The sequence below is a fragment of the Pseudorca crassidens genome, chromosome 13 (assembly GCF_039906515.1).
Source record: "Pseudorca crassidens isolate mPseCra1 chromosome 13, mPseCra1.hap1, whole genome shotgun sequence".
Lineage (NCBI taxonomy): Eukaryota > Metazoa > Chordata > Mammalia > Artiodactyla > Delphinidae > Pseudorca > Pseudorca crassidens.
Window position 1 is genome coordinate 838,798 of NC_090308.1, and position 20,281 is coordinate 859,078.

At 49.2% G+C, this 20,281-nt stretch overlaps 1 long non-coding RNA gene across 3 annotated transcripts in view; it reads left to right on the top strand.

Annotated features, from left to right (window-relative positions):
* The first annotated feature begins 1,593 nt into the window (after positions 1-1,593).
* LOC137204323 (uncharacterized) overlaps positions 1,594-20,281 on the top strand; it is a 32,936-nt gene continuing 14,248 nt past the window's right edge. Inside the window, exons 1-2 of one of the 3 annotated variants that reach the window (XR_010933525.1) lie at positions 1,594-5,077; positions 5,443-8,881. This is a non-coding gene — a long non-coding RNA (uncharacterized lncRNA). Of the gene's footprint in view, positions 5,078-5,442; positions 8,882-20,281 lie in introns of those variants that run through there. The other 2 variants (XR_010933526.1, XR_010933527.1) reach the window with 2 other exon arrangements.

Below are 20,281 nucleotides of genomic sequence, written 5' to 3' on the forward strand. Positions count from 1 at the left end.
AGAGTTTGCTGTGATAACACTGCAGAACGATCCGCATACCTGCTGGCTCCGTGCTCCTGGGCAGTTGAGAGTCAGGCGGAGGTCCCTTCACCTGGGGCGCACAGCCACCTGGAATGGCTCTTCCTGGGTCAGAGGGCAAAAGTGCAAGGTGTCCAGCAAACTCTGCCCTTTGTGGCCTTGGCCAGCATCACGTCTCTCCATATTCCAAGGTATATCACAGGACCATGGCCAATTCACCTCTCCCTGTGGAGGCTCAGTGGAACTCCAGGACTGGGGGCTGGGGGCACAGTTCTCCAGGGCACAGGAGAGCTGTCTGAGGCCTACGCGCAGCTGGGTGTGAAGGCGTGTGGCTTGGATGAGACAATATTTGTGCACAAACCGCTTTTCTCTGTGATCCTCACGTGTGTCCGTGTGACAGTAAGGAGCCACAGCAGCAGTGCAGCCACAGCACAGCGACCCCGTTCCCTTCCCAGATGGCAGTGATACGGAACAGGAGAAATACTTGTCCAACTACTGCTACTAATATTAGAGGAAGGAATGATTCCGTTGATTCCTGATGACCCTCTGCTCGGTTATGGATCCCCAGCTGTCCTTGCTGTACCTGGAGTTGGGCTCGGTTCCATGCTGAGGTTTCTCTCCCCTACTGCAGTAGCTCAGGTAAAATCTGTCCTGTCATTCCAGCAAACGTGCGGCACATTTTATATATATATGGCGTCCAACTGATGTGTTCGAAGATCACGTATGTGCTGGTGGCGTAGACATCGATTCTTTTCTTCCTTTCCTTAATGCCTGCTGGATATTCCCATCTGTCACCCCACACGCAATCCAAACTGACATCCTAATCTGGACTCATTATCTGTCATCCCCAGCCGGCCTCTCTCTGGGTTCCATTCTGTCAGTAGCCCCATCACCCATCCATTCACCAAGCTGGAGACCTCAGAGCCCCCTTGGGCACCTCTGTGCTGGGCCTCACCTCCACCCCGGACACTTCTCAGTAAACAAAATTATTTTAAGAGATTAGTTACAAGATTATCAAAGTGAATTTAAGAAGCTAGAAACGAGCTCATCCATTGAGTGGCCACAGCAAAACGCCTCCCACAATTGCAGAAGTTACCATGTTTGGGCCCAGCAAGGCAAAGGGGATAGAGGAGATGCCTCTTCTGTGCTATTGAGAGGCATCTATCCGCTGACACAGAGACAAGACCAATCCAGAAGACGGTTAAGTCAAAAAGCCCTTACTGCAGAAGGATGATTCTGTGTATAGACATTAGTAATTGTTAAAAACCCCTGTAGAACCCCTGAAGAGAAATTCGTGGAAGAAAATAATTTGTCCTGAAGGCGGCACCATAACAAGCATCTGGATGAATATCAAAAGCAGTGTTTGAAACAAATGAGGTCGATGGAAACCCCACCTGCGTCTGTCTGTCTACCATTCCTGTGGGTGCAGTAAGAGGAGATGGAAGGCTCTGAACCAAGAGTTCACTCTGGAAACCCAAGGTTCAAGGAGTGCACAGTTTTAATCACATAAAGAGAGAAGCTCTTTATGTTAAAAATATTCCTGTAGCTCTGATTTCCACACTACACGTGTTATGAGAGGAAATGTAATCTGAAGACCACTCGAATTTCTAAGCTGCCTGACTGCTTGAGGAAGTGTAACCAAATGTTTATAAGAAAAAGAACGAATTAGGAAAAAAAAAAAACGTGACATTTTGTGAGCTATTCTTACTTTGAAGATTTGTTTATGATAGTAGTGTCTTATAAAAATTGTTCACTTAATTGACGTATGTGAGGTCCAAAGTGTAAACAATTGAAATATATTAACATGTAGTGAAAAAGTCCACAAATGTAAAGCAAAAGTCCAGCTTTGGGAAAGTAACGTTAGAGATGGCTTTGCAGTCATGTGCGGTTGGTGTTATAATTTGAAGCCAAAAGAACAAAATTAGTAGAGAAACATCTGTATATTCTTGTGGAAGAGTTTCTTTATTTTGAAACAGTTGAATTTAAAAGTTCTGCTGAATTAGAAATCCTTTTGCATCATCAAAACAAATCTCAACTACGTCAGTCAGTGAGAGAAAAGCAAGTTAGATTCATAAATGAGCACACATTTTAAGTCTATTTTAATGAGATCAATTTTTCCAATTTTGTTTAATGGCAAGACAGGACATTCAGTCAATTAGAGGACGAAGTGATACCTTGTCTGCTCATGAGTACAAAGACTTGTTTTTAAGCAATGGTGATTATCAGAATGATTCGGCAAAAATCCTGAGTCAGATTCCTGTAGCCAATTTGTTTACAAAGCCTGATATAAAAGAGTGATATTTGCAAGCACATGCTAAAGTTTTCATTTAAAGTTTGAAACTATTGTTGTTGGAAGTGTTCCAGCTCAGCATTTAAGGATCTCTCTAATGTTTGATGTTTCACTTTTCCCTCAAGGTCATATAATATAAAGAAAGGAGGAGTGCGTTTTCGCTTGCCTCGCCCACGTAGGTGCTCCTGCGTCCCCCGGTTCACCCTGGGCGCCAGCCAGCCAGGCGTTTCTGTGTTGTGGCCGTGTGGAAACTTGGGAGGCCCAGGGCACGCGCAAAAGCAGACCTGCCTTGTGGCCTCCCTGCCGCCTTCGCAGCACATCCGTCCCTCCTGGCCGGGATCGCAACCACCATCCTTGAACAGTCGCCCCGTTCCCATAGCGCTCCCCGCACATGAGAGTCCCCAGCTTCAGAGCTCAGCCCAAGTGTACGCTCCGCTTGCCCTCCCCGTCCTGGGACCCCAGCCGCCCCCCTCAGCTCTGTCCTCCCGCAGCCCACGAACTCCTTGAAGCAAAGGCTGGATGTCACGACTCTGCATCTCCAGCTCCTACGCAGGGCGGATGCCTGCAGTTCGGTTCTGTTTGCTGAGCCGGGTGGGCCGGAGCCCGGCGCTCCACACAGCCCCACCACGCATGTGGGAGAGGCCAGCTCTCTGGTCTTCCGGCTCCATGTTTTTTCTCTAAGTGACAGAGCCTGTTTTTAAATAAAGCACACCTCACTGGGAGGCCCCATATATGAAAACAGATTTGGGGGGCAGTTCAGGTAGCAGAGGGAGTGGGGACCCCAACACTGCCACATTCTCCCTCCCACCTGACCCAACACGCGAGGACTCAGGGGCTCATGAGTCCAGGGAAATTAAGCTTCCCATTTGCCCAGCCCAGCTCAGGGGTTCAGCTGTCACGGCTACCGCTGGACTGCACGGGGCCCGGGGGCCGTGAGCGTCCACAGCCCCACCTCCGGCTGCAGCCGGGAGGCTCCGGGCCAGAGCTCCGCTGGGTGGGGAGGACGGCGCAGCAAGGCGGGTGCTGGTGCTGGCGTGGAGCCGTGCTCTGCACCACCCGCCTCACCCCTGCAGTTCCAGTTTCAGCTGGGGCGGAGGGAAAGTTCCACGGCGACGACTAATCTCGTCTTTAAATTTCCATCTGTAGTAACAACAACAGTGCCTAACCCTATATAGTGCTGCTGGGTGACAGGCACCATCTAAGACATGCCTCTGTCCACATATTACCTCAGCCAGACCTCCCGCCTATTCTCGACCCCACGTTATAGCCACGGACACTGAGCCCAAGGCAGGTGCTTGTGGCCTGAGAGCTGGAAGTGGAGCCAGGGCAGCCCGGACCTAGGGTGCAGGCTTGTAGTCACGACGCAGAGTGGAGAGCCCAGAAAGGTCTCCAATGAGCATTGATGAGGGATTTCACGGCAGCAGAAGGGAGCCGTGGGCTCACTACAGTCACGTTTGAGGTTTTCCATTCACTCAGGATTGAGGCAAAACCAGAAACATTCAAAAACGTGAGAAGCAGGCCCCAAAGCTATGGTCTGCATGTGACCCCTGCTCTTCTGACGGTGATGTGGTGTTTTTAATCAGCCCAGCTCCAGCCTATCATGGTAAGCTTGCGTTGTCTGCATTTGAAGGTGCTGATGATTACAAACCCATGCCTCCCTGTGCGCCCAGCCCTCTCCTAGGCCCTGACTTAACCCCTGCCTGAGCCTATGGGGGGAGCAGAGAACTAGGGGAGCCCTGGGGGCGGGTAACAGCCTCTGCTGCATGCAAGGGGCCTCTGGCCCTTCTTGGTCACCGACTCTCCCAGAGGAGAGGGGAGCAGAAGACAAGGTGAGGCAGGATGGGCCTGTGCTGCTGGCTGGTGGCCCCAATCCAAGACCAAGAGCAGCGCTGGAGTCTCACCCGGAAAGCGTCCGCCCTCCATGGCCGTCCACAGCCATGCAGGTCCTTTTCCTAGATTTCACCTCCCACAAGGTCTGGTTGCCTCAAAGATTCAAAGTCTAAACCACCACAGACCAAGGGCCTGCCCTCCCCCAAGGACAAGCTGCTCCACTGGGAGGGCGCTGACCTCGGCCCGGGATTCCGAGATGCGGCTGGAACACGGGCAGCCCTGCAGGCTCGGGCAGCATCACTGCACCGGGCGGCCAACGTGATGCCCAGAAACGCTTCTCCAGTTTCGCAGGAAGCCCAGTCACATCTGGGGGCCCCTGATGCCGTCCACCGACACCTGTGCTGCGAATGCCCTGAGCCACAAACATGGGCTCCTGGAGGACAGCGGGTTATGAAATCTCACTGCAGAGCGTTCGTCCAGAGGAACCCATCCTTAAATGACCTGTGAACTGGGCAGTGACGGGTGGCCGGAGAGCACGTAACAGACGCGTGTAGACATGGTTTTCTATTCCAGCGATGATGGCAGTTATACCTGAGTCTAAGTTATTAGCCTCAGGAGAGCATATTGTGAGGACACAGAAAGGCGTCCTGTGAAACCTATGACTACAGACCTGACTGACACAGTTGAGGGGTGGCAAAGGCTCAGGTGAAATATCGTGTCTTTGTTTTGTTTTAGCAGAAATGTCCCAACCACGTGTGGAAAAACACATACGTGGAAGGCCTACCTGGTGGGTGTGCAGCCGACTCCTTCAAAGACATTCTGCTTCCGAGCTGGTGTTTGAATGTGCATTTCAGGGGGCCACCTAGGATGTGACAACAACAGCCTCTCCCTGACCCAGAAACACCACCCCAGCTGATCATGGAGCCCACAGTTCTACCAGTAAGTCTCATTTCTACTTCTCTGAGTGATTTTATAATAATTATTGTAGACAGGGACAGCTTCATGGCAGAAGTCAGCTGGGAGGCTAGTTTGAAAGTTATCAGTCAGGTGTCTCCCGTGCTGTGTGGAGCTATTTCCTAACCCCGTTCCTGCGGTGGCTGCACGCATCCGTAGGCACTGTCCTCCAGGCATCCGTTCTTTCCGTGGGTCTTTAGTAAACCCCTATCAGGCCCCAGAGGATGGGGATGCAGGAAGGAACACGAAAGCCTTGGAACCACTCTTGCAGGGCTGTATTCTTCCAGTTGTCGCGTCTCCAAAACGCTGGTCCACATTTGACTCCCTCTTCCTCTCACACCACACATCAGATTCTCCAGAGATCCTGCTGGCGTGGCCTCCAAGGGTGTCCTGGGCTCAGCTGCGCTTGGCTCCTCCACTGCCGTGAGCCATCCAAACGCCGACACTCTGGCTGGGACGTCACGTGACTTAGCCTCCTCTGAGCCCCACAGCAGACGGGCTGACGCTCACCGTCTCTCCTGTCCTCCTGGGCACACGCTCCTCTCTGAGCCCAAGCTCTCCTGCAGGTGGGAGTGGCCCACAGCTGCGTTTGGGCTGGAATGGGGTGGGGTGACTGCACTCCTAGGCTGAATTCTACAGCTCCAGGGGCACAACTCCTGTCCTGCCCTTCTGCAGTCAGGTCAGGGGACCCAGGTGACACAAGGGAACTTGGTCCTGAAACATGGCTTGGAGGAACGCCACTACTCTGGAAAACTGGTTTTGACCCACAAGTACACAGTTGGCCCTACGCTGTCGCTCACCTCCTGTACCAGCTCAAATAGTTTGCCAAAGCATTTCTGGAAGCTTGTCTCCTTCTCTCTCAGATCAGCAGAGCAGACTTCCTCCAGCCTCCCTGTCTCCCTGCACCCCACAGCCAGGCACAAGCCCACTTCGCTACCTACGGGAGGACTGAGCAGAACAGTGACACTATGAATGTCTTCAGTACATGCGTTCACTCCCCCCAGGGCTTCATCTGATGCCGGCTCATGCTACGGACTGGGAAGGACTGAGCACCTGCCATACAGCTCGGATTTCCTGACATGCGTCCACGGCACAAAAGCCATAGGAGGTGCTTTGGGAAAGAGATCCTGTAATCATATGTGTGTGGGAAATGCTGCCCATTTCTTTCTTAAAGCTTCAAGACCGTGGTGGTGATGCACTGGAAGTGTCCAGAACTGTTACGGTTCCACAATCTAGACGTTTCTCTAAACCTTCTGAAACGGATGAACTTCCTTTTCTTGGCTTGTTGTGTTTGGTTCTTCACTTCTGAGGCCATGCAAGGGAAAGTTCAAAAGGCATCGGAGGAGAGAGAACACAGAGCAAGAGAGAGGCCTGCTGGTCCTGCAATCCCCTAGAGAAAATCTATGCTGGAAAGGGGTGGAGCTTCTACTCTAAATATTTAGTAAAAAAAATAAAAAAATAAAAATTGCTATGCTTTCTGAGCCACTTTATATTTTTTCTCCTAAGACTTCACCGAGACCGTGATTCAGCCTTCCATTTTGTATCTGCAGAGATTTAAAGCGGGGATTAGACCTTAGGTATTTCGGAAAACGTCTAATAAGCTTCCGTCCAGCCGCGCTGGTCTCCGCTCCCTGGCCGGAGGCCCCGGGAGCACCAACCTGCGTCCCCCGTGGGCGCCGCCTCCCGCCCTCCACTCCCCCGCCAGACGTCCGGTGACTGCGGTTAGGGACACACGCTCCTCCAGCCGAGGGAGAGCCGCGCTTCTCCCGGTCACAGCGCAGCCGCCTTCCTCGGAGCCAGGCCCCTTGTAGATTCACTGCAGCGTGGAGGCTTGGGACGAGGGACCACTGTCACTGCCCCCCAAACTGCAGCCCCCGTCCTCTGTTCCAGGCCCAGGCCGCGGTCGGCAAGCTGGAACCTCTCTTTGCCTCCACTGGCATCGGGCAAATGCCTTCAAACCCGGAAGACAGTGGCTCGGCGCAGCTCCTTGTTTGAAGACTACAGCTTGGTGGCTTCTAAGGAAGAGTCCAGACTCTTGCAGGACCACAGCCATGACTTTCCCTGGCACCACGTAGACAGCCAGAGCGCCCAGGCCGGGTGACCGGGTCTCCGGTGCCCCGCCCACGCTGGATGCCCGCCTGGTCAGGCACACGGCGCACGGCCATCCTCTCGCTGGGCCGGCGTCATCGCACCCCAGTGTCCGCGGATGGCTTGCCTGGGCCACGCACAGCGCCGGGCAGAGGACACGGGCCAGACGCCGCCCATACAGTGTCCACTGGTCACTGGGCAAATCCTGCCCAGGGCCACTCTGCCGGGTGGGCCAGGCGGCCGTGAGAGCGGCTGGGGCCAACCAGGCATCACGGATGAGCCACGGCCGCCGGAGCAGCGCACGCGGCCATCTGCTCTGCCCGGTGAAGCAACACCCACGTCGTCCAGAAGCGGCTGCGAGACCAGAAATGGGCCCGGAAAGGGCGCAAGGGGGGCTAGTCCCGCGAGACGCGATAGAGGCGGAGTCGGGTGGGGCGGGGGTAGGTGGGGCCCCGCCCACCCGCCAGGGGGCAGAGGCCGCGCCGCAGCTCCGCTTGCACTCAGTGCGGGCCTGGTGCGCACGCGGCGGTTGCTGGCGCTGCTGCTGGTGCCGCTGCTGCCGCCGGGGCGGCGACCTTGTCCGTCCTTCATCCAGCCTGGAAGAGGGTGAGGCGCGGCAGGCACTTCCTGTCGGGGCTGGTGCTCTGTGGGGAGTTTGGCTGTGCTCCGGGCGTCCCTGGGAGGCAGTGCTTCAGGCAGAGGGTGGTGGGCCCGGAGGTCTGGGAAGGGCGCTGCTGAGGAGGGAACAGAAGTGAGGGGCTCGGAGGCGGGGCCCTGGGGAGGACGGCCTGGTCGGCTCTGTCACTGTCACCTGGGGGTGTACGAGGGGCGTGCCGGGACCCCCGGGGCAGAGGGCCCCCAGCGGCCGCCTGCTTCCTCCACGTTCTGCTGCCTCGGGTCGAGCGCCCGCTCTTCCCACCCAGGATTCTTCGGCCCTGGGTTCGTGGCTGTCTGAAATCCGCCTCCGGTTGAAGAGGGTTGGGAATGAGAGTGACGAGACCTGGATTCTGTGGCCGGAGACCCTCGGTGGCCCAGAGGTACCCAGAGGCACGGCTGCAGGGTTTGGGCTGAGCGTCCCGGCAGCGTCCGCGTCGGCCGGTCTGTGCACCTCCCGGGACCGAGGCTGGCGTGGCCCGTGCCTGGTGGCCAGCCCTCCGTGTGCCTTCTCATTTCCTCCTGTTGTTTGGTGCCACTTGGTCCTTCATCTGGTAACGAAAAACCATGAGGCGTGGCGTCTCACCCGGGTGGTCCGTGATCCAGAAGTGAACCAATAAATCCCACACTGGGGAGCTCAGTACGGCAGAGAGTGTCAGGCAGCTTTGGGCCGGGCAGTCGGCGTGGCCAGGGGCGCGTGGGCTCCGCTGCAGCAGCTGTTTGCACAGCCCCCTTGGCGTCATGCGTTCCAGAGGAACCTGGTGCTCGCAACTGACTTGCGTTCCAGCTCTGTTGCGGAAGCCTCCAGGGGCATCTCGCGTGTAATTCAGTTGGTACACGCAGGGCCAAGCCAGCTTCCTTAATTTTCCTTTTGATAACTCAGGCCTCAATTTTATAGCTCAAATGAACATAATTAATAAGACAGATCTTACTTAGCACTTAATTAGTTAACAAAGGGCTTGTCAAATTCTGAAGCTGAAATTTGCTCAAAAATATAATGATTATACAGTGTGGTTATGCAATAAAAGTAAGTTGTTTTAGCCCAAACTGACTATAGCTGTTGTGGCTTTTTAAAGGAGAGGAAAGAGTTTTTCTACTCCCTTGGAGGAATTGGTGGTGAAGGGGAAGCCTGGCATCCTTATTCCTCTAATATTGGGTTGCCCAAAAAAGTTTGTCTGGGTTTTTCTGTAAGATGGTATGGAAAAACCGGAACGACCTTTTTAGCTAACCCAACAGTTCCATCCGCTAGTGTGTGCGGTTGGACCGGGGGTGCAAAAGCGTATGCCCCTGGTTTATGAGAGGAGCCCATCAGCCTTTCCTGATGAGACACGGCTTCCAGCACGACTGACGGGTCCCCAGTGGGAGCAGGGAGACCAGGCTCTTTGGGGCAGGGAGGCTGAGGTGTGTGGGATGGACAGCATTCCACGGACCAGACTCTCAGAAGTCGGTCCCCACACCCAAATGTCCCTTGTGAGTGACCTGTGAAACTCAGAGAAGAGGGACACGGCCCTGCCTGGGTTGATGAGGTCATCTTCCTGCAGGTGAAGGTGGCACAGAGAGAACCCCTCAGAGCTTGGCCTTGTCACCCCACCATGCGCATGGATGCTGGCAGGGAGACACACAGGAGGCCACTCGGGGGACAGTGCACCACCAGGGCACCAGGTGAAGACATGACTCATGACAGTGTGACGTGTAGGGCAGGGTCAGGTAACACGGAAAAAAAGCCTGGAGCAAGCTCCCGTCGTCCTGCTGCTCCGCTTCCAGAGCAGGATGCGGAGTGCCAGCATCTCCTTGTTCTGGTGGAAATGGCAACGTGAGAACAGAAAATGAGACGGGAATGCATCTCAGCACGTTCACACAGCACACCCGTCACACGGGCAGCCGCAGAGCGTCTCGAGAAGGCGGATTCAAGCCAAGTCGCACTCGGCGTGTGCCGGTCAGAGCGAGCCTGTCCTTCCTCTTTCTTTTGCCCCAACTCGACTCGAGTCCGCGCTCAGCCCCTTGGAAGATTGTCCCCTTACCCCATGGATTGCTTTCTACAATTTACACCCTCAGCAAGGGGTTCTTGAATGGTGGGCATTCAGTTGGATTCAACGTAAGTAAATGCTCTGTGTCAAGCCCTGCTGTGCAGTGATGTCACCCTGTAGCTTTTTGACCCAAATCTCTTCCTGGGAGTCACCCCTCACATACTGATGTGTTGTCACTGGTTTTCCTGCTTCAGCTGCCCTTGGGTCATTGGTGGGTTGGCAAACACTGGCCCTTTCAGCGTCTCCCTGCTCTCAGCCCCTCCAGCTGCTCAGCAGCGACAATACCCCTTTCATCCCAGAAGGTCATCTCTGGGCCAAACACGCAGGAGGCCCGGCGTGGCATCGTTCTCTACCTGTCAGAGGACGTCCACACACCCAGAGAAATATTCCTTTTCTTCAGACAGAGAAGTGGGCAGGGTGGCCCCCCCAACTTGACGCGATACAGCTGTAAGGGGTCGTGGGAACGGGGAAGGAACTTGTGTATCTCACAACTTGCTTTTTGCCGCTCACAAGCTTTGAGATGTTCCGTGAGGTAGTACCCCTTCCTTTAACTGCAGCTGCGCACATTGCTGTGCTGTGGGAACAGAGTCAAGACGTTTGGAGACACTGAAAGGCATTCTCTGTCTCTCGAGGTGGAAGGCAAGTAGGGAAGCACATGGAGACTTCTGGTGTCCTAGGAAATGGAGCTGGGAGCCTTTCAGACTTGTTTAGCAGAACAGAATGGATTTTGAGGTCAAGAAAATGATCTTGTATTTTGCCAGAAAAATCTCAATTACATGTGAGGAACCACCTTTTTCTTGCTCTAATGGATTTTTTCCAAGATGAAGTTAGTGATGAAACTGGCTAATTTGCATATTTGCAGGGAATAAAAATTGAGTCAAGAATTTTTGGGTGGTTCACTTTAGCAACTTTAAAAAAAACTTAAAAGGAATCCAATGCTTCTTTCTTGTGATTATAGAAAGCTGTATTAGTTTAAAAGTTCTGGGGCTTCCCTGGTGGCGCAGTGGTTGGGAGTCCGCCTGCTGATGCAGGGGACGCGGGTTTGTGCCCCAGTCCGGGAGGATCCCATATGCCGTGGAGCAGCTGGGCCCGTGAGCCGTGGCCCCTGAGCCTGTGCGTCCGGAGGCTGTGCTCCGCAACAGGAGAGGCCACAGCGGTGAGAGGCCCGCGAACCACACACACACAAAAAAAGTTCTACCATTCTCTATCACATCTGGTTTTTTTGCATGAATTGACTCTTCTTTTTTTTACATCTTTATTGGAGTATAATTGCTTTACAATGGTGTGTTAGTTTCTGCTTTATAACAAAGTGAATCAGTTATGCATATACATACGTCCCCATATCTCTTCCCTCTTGTGTCTCCCTCCCTCCCATCTCCCTGTGCTATGCGGCTGCTTCCCACTAGCTATCTGTTTTACGTTTGGTAGTGTATATATGTCCATGCCACTCTCTCACTTTGTCACAGCTTACCCTTCCCCCTCCCTGTGTCCTCAAGTCCATTCTCTACATTAATGTCTTTATTCCTGTCCTGCCCCTAAGTTCTTCAGAACTTTTTTTTTTTTAGATTCCATGTATACATATATATGTGTTAGCATACGGTATTTGTTCTTCTCTTTCTGACTTACTTCACTCTCTATGACAGACTCTAGGTCCATCCACCAAAACATCTAGTTTATCTATTGTTGAAGCTCAAAGGGCCTTTTGCTTTAATTTGGGTAAAGCCTGTCTGTAGCAGCAGGTTCCCAGGGTTGCATCCCTGACCATCCCCTGACTTCTGTCAGTTCCACTCTTCTTCCCTTGTTGACCCTGAGTTACGTTTCCCACAGTAACTTTCAATTCCAGGCATTCACCCAATTTTCCTTTCCCAGGTTTCACAAGGCAGGCTCTCTGAGTTTATGAGAACTTTGAGCCCATCCGTAGCAAGTCAAATGCTGTCTCCCTCCTAAGCACTGGGGTCTAGAACCTGTCACTCTCGTTCTGCCTTGTTCTTGTCTCCCAGCTGAGTGTGTTCATGTCTGCTGGCCTGCCTGGGTTCAGGTGGACCAAAGGCGATGACCCGTCTTCAGGTGTGATCTCCCTCCCTCTCGGTGCTTTGTGAGGGGCAGGGGCAGGCACCGTTCGTTCACTGGCTCGCCATCCACAAGTATTCCCTGAGTGCCCCCTGTGTGCTCTGCTCTAAGTGCTGTGAGCTCAACAGTGAGCAGAACTCATGGAGAGAGAACATTAAACAAGACAAGTAAATGTGAAGTTAGGAGTCTTTGGAGAAAAGACAGGAGAAGAGGTCTACTCAGGGTTGCTAGGCAGGCTTCACAGACAGGGACATCTGCAGAGCTGAGGGTGGGCCGTTGGGATGTCTGGGGGGAGAGCAGAGGAATTGGATGCAGAGGTCCTGAGGTAGGACCTTGCTCAGTGTGGTCAGTGAGCAGCAGGAAGGCCCCAGGGCTGGAGCAGAGAGAGGGGGAGGGGTGGTGATGGCCTCAAAGAGGACCTGTCGGCAAGGGAGTGGCACAGACTTGTGATGGGGCCTCTGAGAGGACATTGGGTGACATGGGAGACCGTTGAGGGTTTAGAGCAGAGAAGTGATTCAATTTGACTTAGTTTTCCAAAACCTTACCCTGATGCTAAGGGCTTAGACAACCAGGAGGTCAGAGGGCACAGTCCCCTCACTTCTGCCACTTCAGGGACCTGCAAACCTCATCGAGTCTGGCAGTGAGTCCCAGAAGGCCTCACTGAGAATTGTATACTCACGGTTGTGGTTTAATTCAAGGAAAAGGCACAGACTAAAGTCGGTCAAGGGTAGATGTGTGTAGCACAGGGTCCAGGAGATGCACAAGTGGGGCCTCCGATGGCCCTCTCCCCGTCGAGTCAGGACTCTGCCGGTATGTGTGTGATGGCCAGCCAACCAGAAGTCACCCAGCCTCGGTGTGGAATTGTTCCTGGGGCTCTGTTATGTAGGCATGAGTACCTGTCCTCGTGGCTTATCTGTCCATAAGTTCCCTGCCCCTGAAGGCCTCAGGGCCCACACCCCACATCACATTGCTGCTGCCTGACCAGCCCAAGGCTCCAGACACACACAGATCCCTCCCAGGAGCTGAGGACCAAGACCAGACCCCTTTGGGGACAAAGGTGGATTCTTCACTGTGCATCTGTCTACTGTGTTAAGTAGTGACCACTGAGTCTCACGGAGTGCTGCCAGCTTTGACCCAAATATATCTTCTCAACCGGAGCAAGAACTGTAAACATAATTAACATTTCAACCTCTTGAAGCAAAATGGATTCTTATACATCAATAATATGACTGTATACTCTGACTGGAGAAATACTAAGCAAAGCATTGAAGGCTTAGGCAGTTCCTAAAGCAGTAATTTTAACTCAGGCCTTGGCAGTGTTACCACTTAGGAGCGATGTTGATTCTCCTGATGTGCCGTCACTTCTCTGGTTCAGGGGAAGATGCAGAGGAGCGTTTGTGTGATTGATTATTCAGTGAATGGACAGCCGCCTGCGCTCACCACATTGCGTGTCTTCCAAACACCTGGCTTATAAATAGCAGATATTCGCAAACTACTGGGGTTGCTGGGGCACCAGAGCCTCCCAAAGACCTTCAGACATTGCTGATGTCCAGGAGCTCACAGACCAGGGAGCACTTCTAAGAACAAAGCTGGAAGAAGCGTTTTTCATTGTTGTTGAGCATCAGCTGTGAGTGATGGGTGTTTCTGGAGAAGTCTCCTGTCCCAGGACACAGAGGGTCATTATGAGGGAGGGAAGCACAGGGGGGCCCTGTGTACTAGGGAGCGTCACTGGAGGGGACCCCCATCAAGGAGAGGTTAAGCATATGCACATACTGAAAACTCAGAATTGGCCACAGGCTGCGGTGTACATGGAGTGGGGACCTCAGACGGTGAAAAGGGGACTGTTGCCTGGTAGAGTCCAGAGGATAAGAGTTTGCTGGGTTCATCCTGAAATGAGAGTTAAACAAAAGTCATAGGTGCTATAAAAGTTGTGGTGGCTTCTGCTGAGGTAGTTCAGAGAATCGGTTTTCCTGAAAGAAACACACGGGTGATTTGGAACAGTGTGTTAAGACCAGTCTTCCTTTCCTTTAGAAGCGAAACAGTAAGAACTTCCCTCCTCTCTTCTTTTTCCCTCCCACGGTTGCTCTTTCTTGCCCAGTTTCCTAGTTTATTGTATTTCATACTGAAACCTCAAAAACTGTTGAACAATAAAACGACCAGCAAAGCCGGCCGAGGTTGTCCTCTCTCCTCCTGCAGGTGGGACGGCTGACTCAGCCCCTCCCAGGTGTCCTCCGGACAAGCTGCTGTTGATGAAAGCAGAGTGCTGTCCATGTGCAGTGCTGGAGAGGATGAAATATTTATGGTGGGGATTCCACACCAGATGGAAGAATTGGGAATGATCCCTCACTTTCCTGGGAAAGCAAACCCACAATCTCTAAATCCCATAACTGAGCACAAATGGCTGTTGGCTCACGGACTCCAGCCGGGCCTTCCCGCCTCCCCTGTGTGGGGACAGATGCTCAGGGGCAGAGTCCGGCCGTGACTCATGCGTGACGGTAGCGCTCAGTCACGCCTCGGAAAGCTGCAGCCTTTGGGACCGCGCTCAAATCCCCGTTAGGGATCTTTAGAGCAAAACCATGTTGCTAGAAGGGATTCCTCTGTGGGCCATGAATTAACGAGGCTTGTCGTACGGAACAGTCCTCAGGGGCACCGACTTGTTGGTTCTAATTTGTCCTGTACTTTTACAGCTGGTTTGCTTCCTGGACTTCCAAGATTTACAAATTGCAAGTGTGCTTGTGAAGTGGTGGAATCTACTTGCACATTTGTTTCTAACTACTGATTGTCGGGGGATAGTAGAATTCAAATACTTGCATAAGCTTTAGAAACCGAGGGTCAGTTCGGTGAACACTTCTAGGTGTTATTCCCATAAGAGTTGAAAGTTGAGCACATCCATGGTTTTCTTCCCTGATTTCTTGTTACCACATTCCTATGTACGTCTGAGGATAAAATGGTTTCCAATAACGTTCTCAGTACCTACTAATTATGTCTGATGTTAGCAGTTTGGTTGATTTGTTCAGTTTTAAATTATTTTGTATTTTCTAAACAGCTAAACAGTGTTCTTTTCTCTTGTACACTATTTATAGGTACTTTTACGTGTGATAATATGCCATATTTTCTTCCAACAGCCTGAACCCCAGGCCTGTTCTTTGCTAAAACAACACAAGGTTTAATCCTATTAATCCATGGCATCATGACAAGAAAAATGCCATATATGTACTTTTATTTTCCTCAAGTATTCTAGATATTTTACAGATGGTGGCAAAGGAGTGTATTAGCTCTTTGGAAGCAGAGCTTAGAGTCAGTGTGATTTTATTAGAGTTAGCGGTGGAGGAAACAAGGAAATCATTCCCTAAACACAACGTCAGTCACCATTTCTCATGCAAAAATCATTTAGGTTGTTCTTTTATCAAAGTTACATCTGTATCGAATAATTTATTTATACTTGTTCATACAATTTTTATAATCTTTTCCAGGGAAGAGGAAACTTGGGGCTTGAGTTATATCTATAATATTTTATTTTTCAATAATAAAACCCCAAAGCAATATGATAAAATGACATTCAGTGGAGGTGGGTGGAATGGTGGGTACATAGGTTTTTGTTACATTTATTCTTATTACATTTATGTTTATTAGATTATTTCCAGGGTGGCTTCTGGCTTATGCATGTTTGTGGAGGCAGAAATTTTCTATACTTTCTAATCTGTTCATAAGCAGCTATAAATATAACCTTGGCTTTACTCTGAGCAGTTAGCATGTTTTTGGATACAGAAAACCCAACTGAAAATGACTTAAAGAAAATATCAAAGTCACTATTTCACATGACAAGAAGCCCAGTGACGGAGTGGCTTTAAGTTGAGTTCACAGAGCTGCCGACCAGGTAATTAATGCCCACGGTCTTCCCAGCTTTCTGCTCTGCCGTTACCAGCCTGCCTTCCTGTCCTTCGTCTGCCACGGCCGCAAACTGCAGTTTCTGACATCTTTTCTGGTTTTGGTATAGGGTGATGGTGGCCTTGTAGAATGAGTTTGGGAGTGTTCCTCCCTCTGCTATATTTTGGAAGAGTTTGAGAAGGATAGGTGTTAGGTGTTAGCTCTTCTCTAAATGTTTGATAGAATTCGCCTGTGAAGCCATCTGGTCCTGGGCTTTTGTTTGTTGGAAGATTTTTAATCACAGTCTCAATTTCAGTGCTTGTGATTGGTCTGTTCATATTTTCTCTTTCTTCCTGGTTCAGTCTTGGCAGGTTTTGCATTTCTAAGTATTTGTCCATTTCTTCCAGGTTGTCCATTTTATTGGCATAGAGTTGCTTGTAGTAATCTCTCATGATCTTTTGTATTTCTGCAGTGTCAGTTGTTACTTCTCCTTTTTCATTTCTAAGTCTATTGATTTGAGTCCTCTCCCTTTTTTTCTTGATGAGTCTGGCTAATGGTTTATCAATTTTGTTTATCTTCTTAAAGAACCAGCTTTTAGTTTTATTGATCTTTGCTATCATTTCCTTCATTTCTTTTTCATTTATTTCTGATCTGATTTTTGTGATTTCTTTCCTTCTGCTAACTTTGGGGGTTTTTTTGTTCTTCTTTCTCTAATTGCTTTAGGTGCAAGGTTAGGTTGTTTTTTCGAGACGTTTCCTGTTTCTTAAGGTAGGATTGTATTGCTATAAACTTCCCTCTTAGAACTGCTTTTGCTGCATCCCATAGGTTTCGGGTCATCGTGTCTCCATTGTCATTTGTTTCTAGGTATTTTTTTTATTTCCTCTTTGATTTCTTCAGTGATCACTTCGTTATTAAGTAGTGTATTGTTTAGCCTCCATGTGTTTGTATTTTTTACAGATCTTTTCCTGTAATTGATATCTAGTCTCATAGCTTTGTGGTCGGAAAAGATACTTGATACAATTTCAATTTTCTTAAATTTACCAAGGCTTGGTTTGTGACCCAAGATATGATCTATCATGGAGAATGTTCCATGAGCACTTGAGAAAAATGTGTATTCTGTTGTTTTTGGATGGAATATCCCATAAATATCAATTAAGTCCATCTTGTTTAATGTATCGTTTAAAGCTTGTGTTCCCTTATTTATTTTCATTTTGGATGATCTGTCCATTGGTGAAAGTGGGGTGTTAAAGTCCCCTACTATGAATGTGCTACTGTCGATTTCCCCTTTTGTGGCTGTATTTGCCTTATGTATTGAGGTGCACCTATGTTGGGTGCATAAATATTTACAATTGTTATATCTTCTTCTTGGATCAATCCCTTGATCATTATGTAGTGTCCTTCTTTGTCTCTTCTGATAGTCTTTATTTTAAAGTCTAATTTGTCCGATATGAGAATTGCTGCTCCCGCTTTCTTTTAGTTTCCATTTGCATGGAATATCTTTTTCCATCCCCTTACCTTCAGTCTGTATGTGTCTCTAGGTCTGAAGTGGGTCTCCTGTAGACAGCATATATATGGGTCTTGTTTTTGTATCCATTCAACCAATCTGTGTCTTTTGGTGGGAGCATTTAGTCCATTTACATTTAAGGTAATTATCGATATGTATGTTCCTATTCCCATTTTCTTAATTGTTTTGGGTTCGTTATTGTAGGTCTTTTCCTTCTCTTGTGTTTCTTGCCTAGAGAAGTTCCTTTAGCGTTTGTTGTAAAGCTGGTTTGGTGGTGCTGAACTCTCTCAGCTTTTGCTTGTCTGTAAAGGTTTTAATTTCTCTATGAAATCTGAATGAGATCCTTGCTGGGTAGAGTAATCTTGGTTGCAGGTTTTTCTCCTTCATCACTTTAAATATGTCCTGCCAGTCCCTTCTGGCTTGCAGAGTTTCTGCTGAAAGATCAGCTGTTAACCTTATGGGGATTCCCTTGTGTGTTATTTGTTGTTTTTCCCTTGCTGCTTTTAATATGTTTTCTTTGTATTTAATTTTTGACAGTTTGATTACTATGTGTCTTGGCGTATTTCTCCTTGTATTTATCCTGTATGGGACTCTCTGTGCTTCCTGGACTTGATTAACTATTTCCTTTCCCATATTAGGGAAGTTTTCAACTATAATCTCTTCAAATATTTTCTCAGTCCCTTTCTTTTTCTCTTCTTCTTCTGGAACCCCTATAATTCGAATGTTGGTGCGTTTAATGTTGTCCCAGAGGTCTCTGAGACTGTCCTCATTTCTTTTAATTCTTTTTTCTTTATTCTGCTCTGCAATAGTTATTTCCACTATTTTATCTTCCAGGTCACTTATTCGTTCTTCTGCCTCAGTTATTCTGCTATTGATCCCATCTAGAGTATTTTTAATTTCATTTATTGTGTTGTTCATCGTTGCTTGTTTCATCTTTAGTTCTTCTAGGTCCTTGTTGATTGTTTCTTGTATTTTGTCTATTCTATTTCCAAGATTTTGGATCATCTTTACTATCATTATTCTGAATTCTTTTTCAGGTAGACTGCCTATTTCCTCTTCATTTCTTAGGTCTGGTGGGTTTTTATCTTACACCTTCATCTGCTGTGTGTTTTTCTGTCTTCTCATTTTGCTTATCTTACTGTGTTTTGGGTCTCCTTTTTGCAGGCTGCAGGTTCGTAGTTCCCGTTGTTTTTGGTGTCTGTCCCCAGTGGCTAAAGTTGGTTCAGTGGGTTGTGTAGGCTTCCTGGTGGAGGGGACTAGTGCCTGTGTTCTGGTGGATGAGGCTGGATCTTGTCTTTCTGATGGGAAAGGGACCAGACAAAGTCCCTATTCTTTTGTCTCTGTTTATTCTTTTTTCTTTTGTCCTACCCTGGTACGTGGGGACTTTCTTGCCTTTTGGGAGGTCTGAGGTCTTCTGCGAGCATTCAGTAGGTGTTCTGTAGGAGCAGTTCCACGTGTAGATGTATTTCTGGTGTATCTGTGGGGAGGAAGGTGATCTCCGCGTCTTACTCCTCCGCCATCTTCCCCTCGTCCCTTCCATACACATTTGGCCATTGGACCAATTATTTTCGGGTAATGTGTTAATGTCACCCAGAATTAGTCTCCATGGAGCACATTTTGACAGTCACTACCATAACCTAGTAACTTGCTTGAGAACCAAACCCTAAGCCTTTGACAACTTAGTCTGTTCTTGTTTATCTCAGAAGCTGGCTGAACCAAGAGTAGCATGTCTCTGTGGCCCCCACTGTTTCCAGCTGTGCCATCGCCACTGGAATCGACTAAGATTAAAAGGTCAGAAAACAAGTTTGTACATTTACACTCACGGCTGACCCCCACCATTCCGAATGACCTCCCCATGACCTTGGATGGGCTGCAGCGTGGGGAGTATTTGCCAGCATGAGGTCCCCCTAGTTCTTGAACCCCATCAGTGATGGCAAGGTGGCCCTTCATCTGGAGGACGGGCTTGGAGACAGTGCCCTGGGGCGACTGAGTGGTGTGTCTGCATCCCGGCTTCTGGGGGCACAGAAATGAGCCCGTTTTCCTACCTCACCCCTGGCAGCATGTTCCTCTTCCACCTGGGTGGTGCTCTTTGGTCCAAGGATCATAATCACGTGTCTGTTTCTCTATAATCCACATCCCGAGGCTTGGTGGCAGTCATATCCAGGTACCATAGTCATTTATTATATGTTTTCATGATTAATCCGGTGGGTTTTTTGACCAAGGGATATTTTTCTAGCACATTTTCTATTACCTGACCATTTTAAATCCACAAATCTATGGTTTTTCACAAATGTTTTAGTCAAGTGTAGCCATTTGTTTCCCTCAGATCATTTGCGGGGGCCTTGACAAGATGATGTCTTCATTAGCATCTCCAGACTTACTGAAAGTGTCCCCTCAACACCACCACCACCGATAAAAGCAAAAGTAAAAAAAGGTTGTTTAGGGTCATCTTGCATTGCTCAACATTAGGACCCAGCCACTCCTTAAGAGGCCCTATTGGATAATTTAAGAATAACGTGAGACACCAAACCTGCATACTAGGAGCACATGGTATATAAGGGGAGTGAAAAGAGCAAGAGAGAAGTTAATAGTCACTTGCTTAACAGAGCAGGAGACCTTCCTTCTTAAGAAAGGTCATACTTCCGGTCAACATTTCTGATTTTGCTTTTGTCTTTACCAAGATACTTTTACTTTTTTTTAAATTAAGGTATAGTTGATTTACAATGTTGTGTTATATAGCAAAGTGACTGAGTTATACATAAGTATAATTCTTTTTTAAAAAAACTTATTTTTCATTATGGTTTATCACAGAATATTGAATATAGTTCCCTGTGCTATACACTAGGACCTTGTTGTTTATCCATTCCGTATATAGTAGTTTGCATCTGCTAACCCCAAACTCCCACTCCATCCTTCTCCTGCCCACTTTTACCTTGTTCTAATGACAGTTTGTTAATCCAATTTCCCCTCTCTGTTATT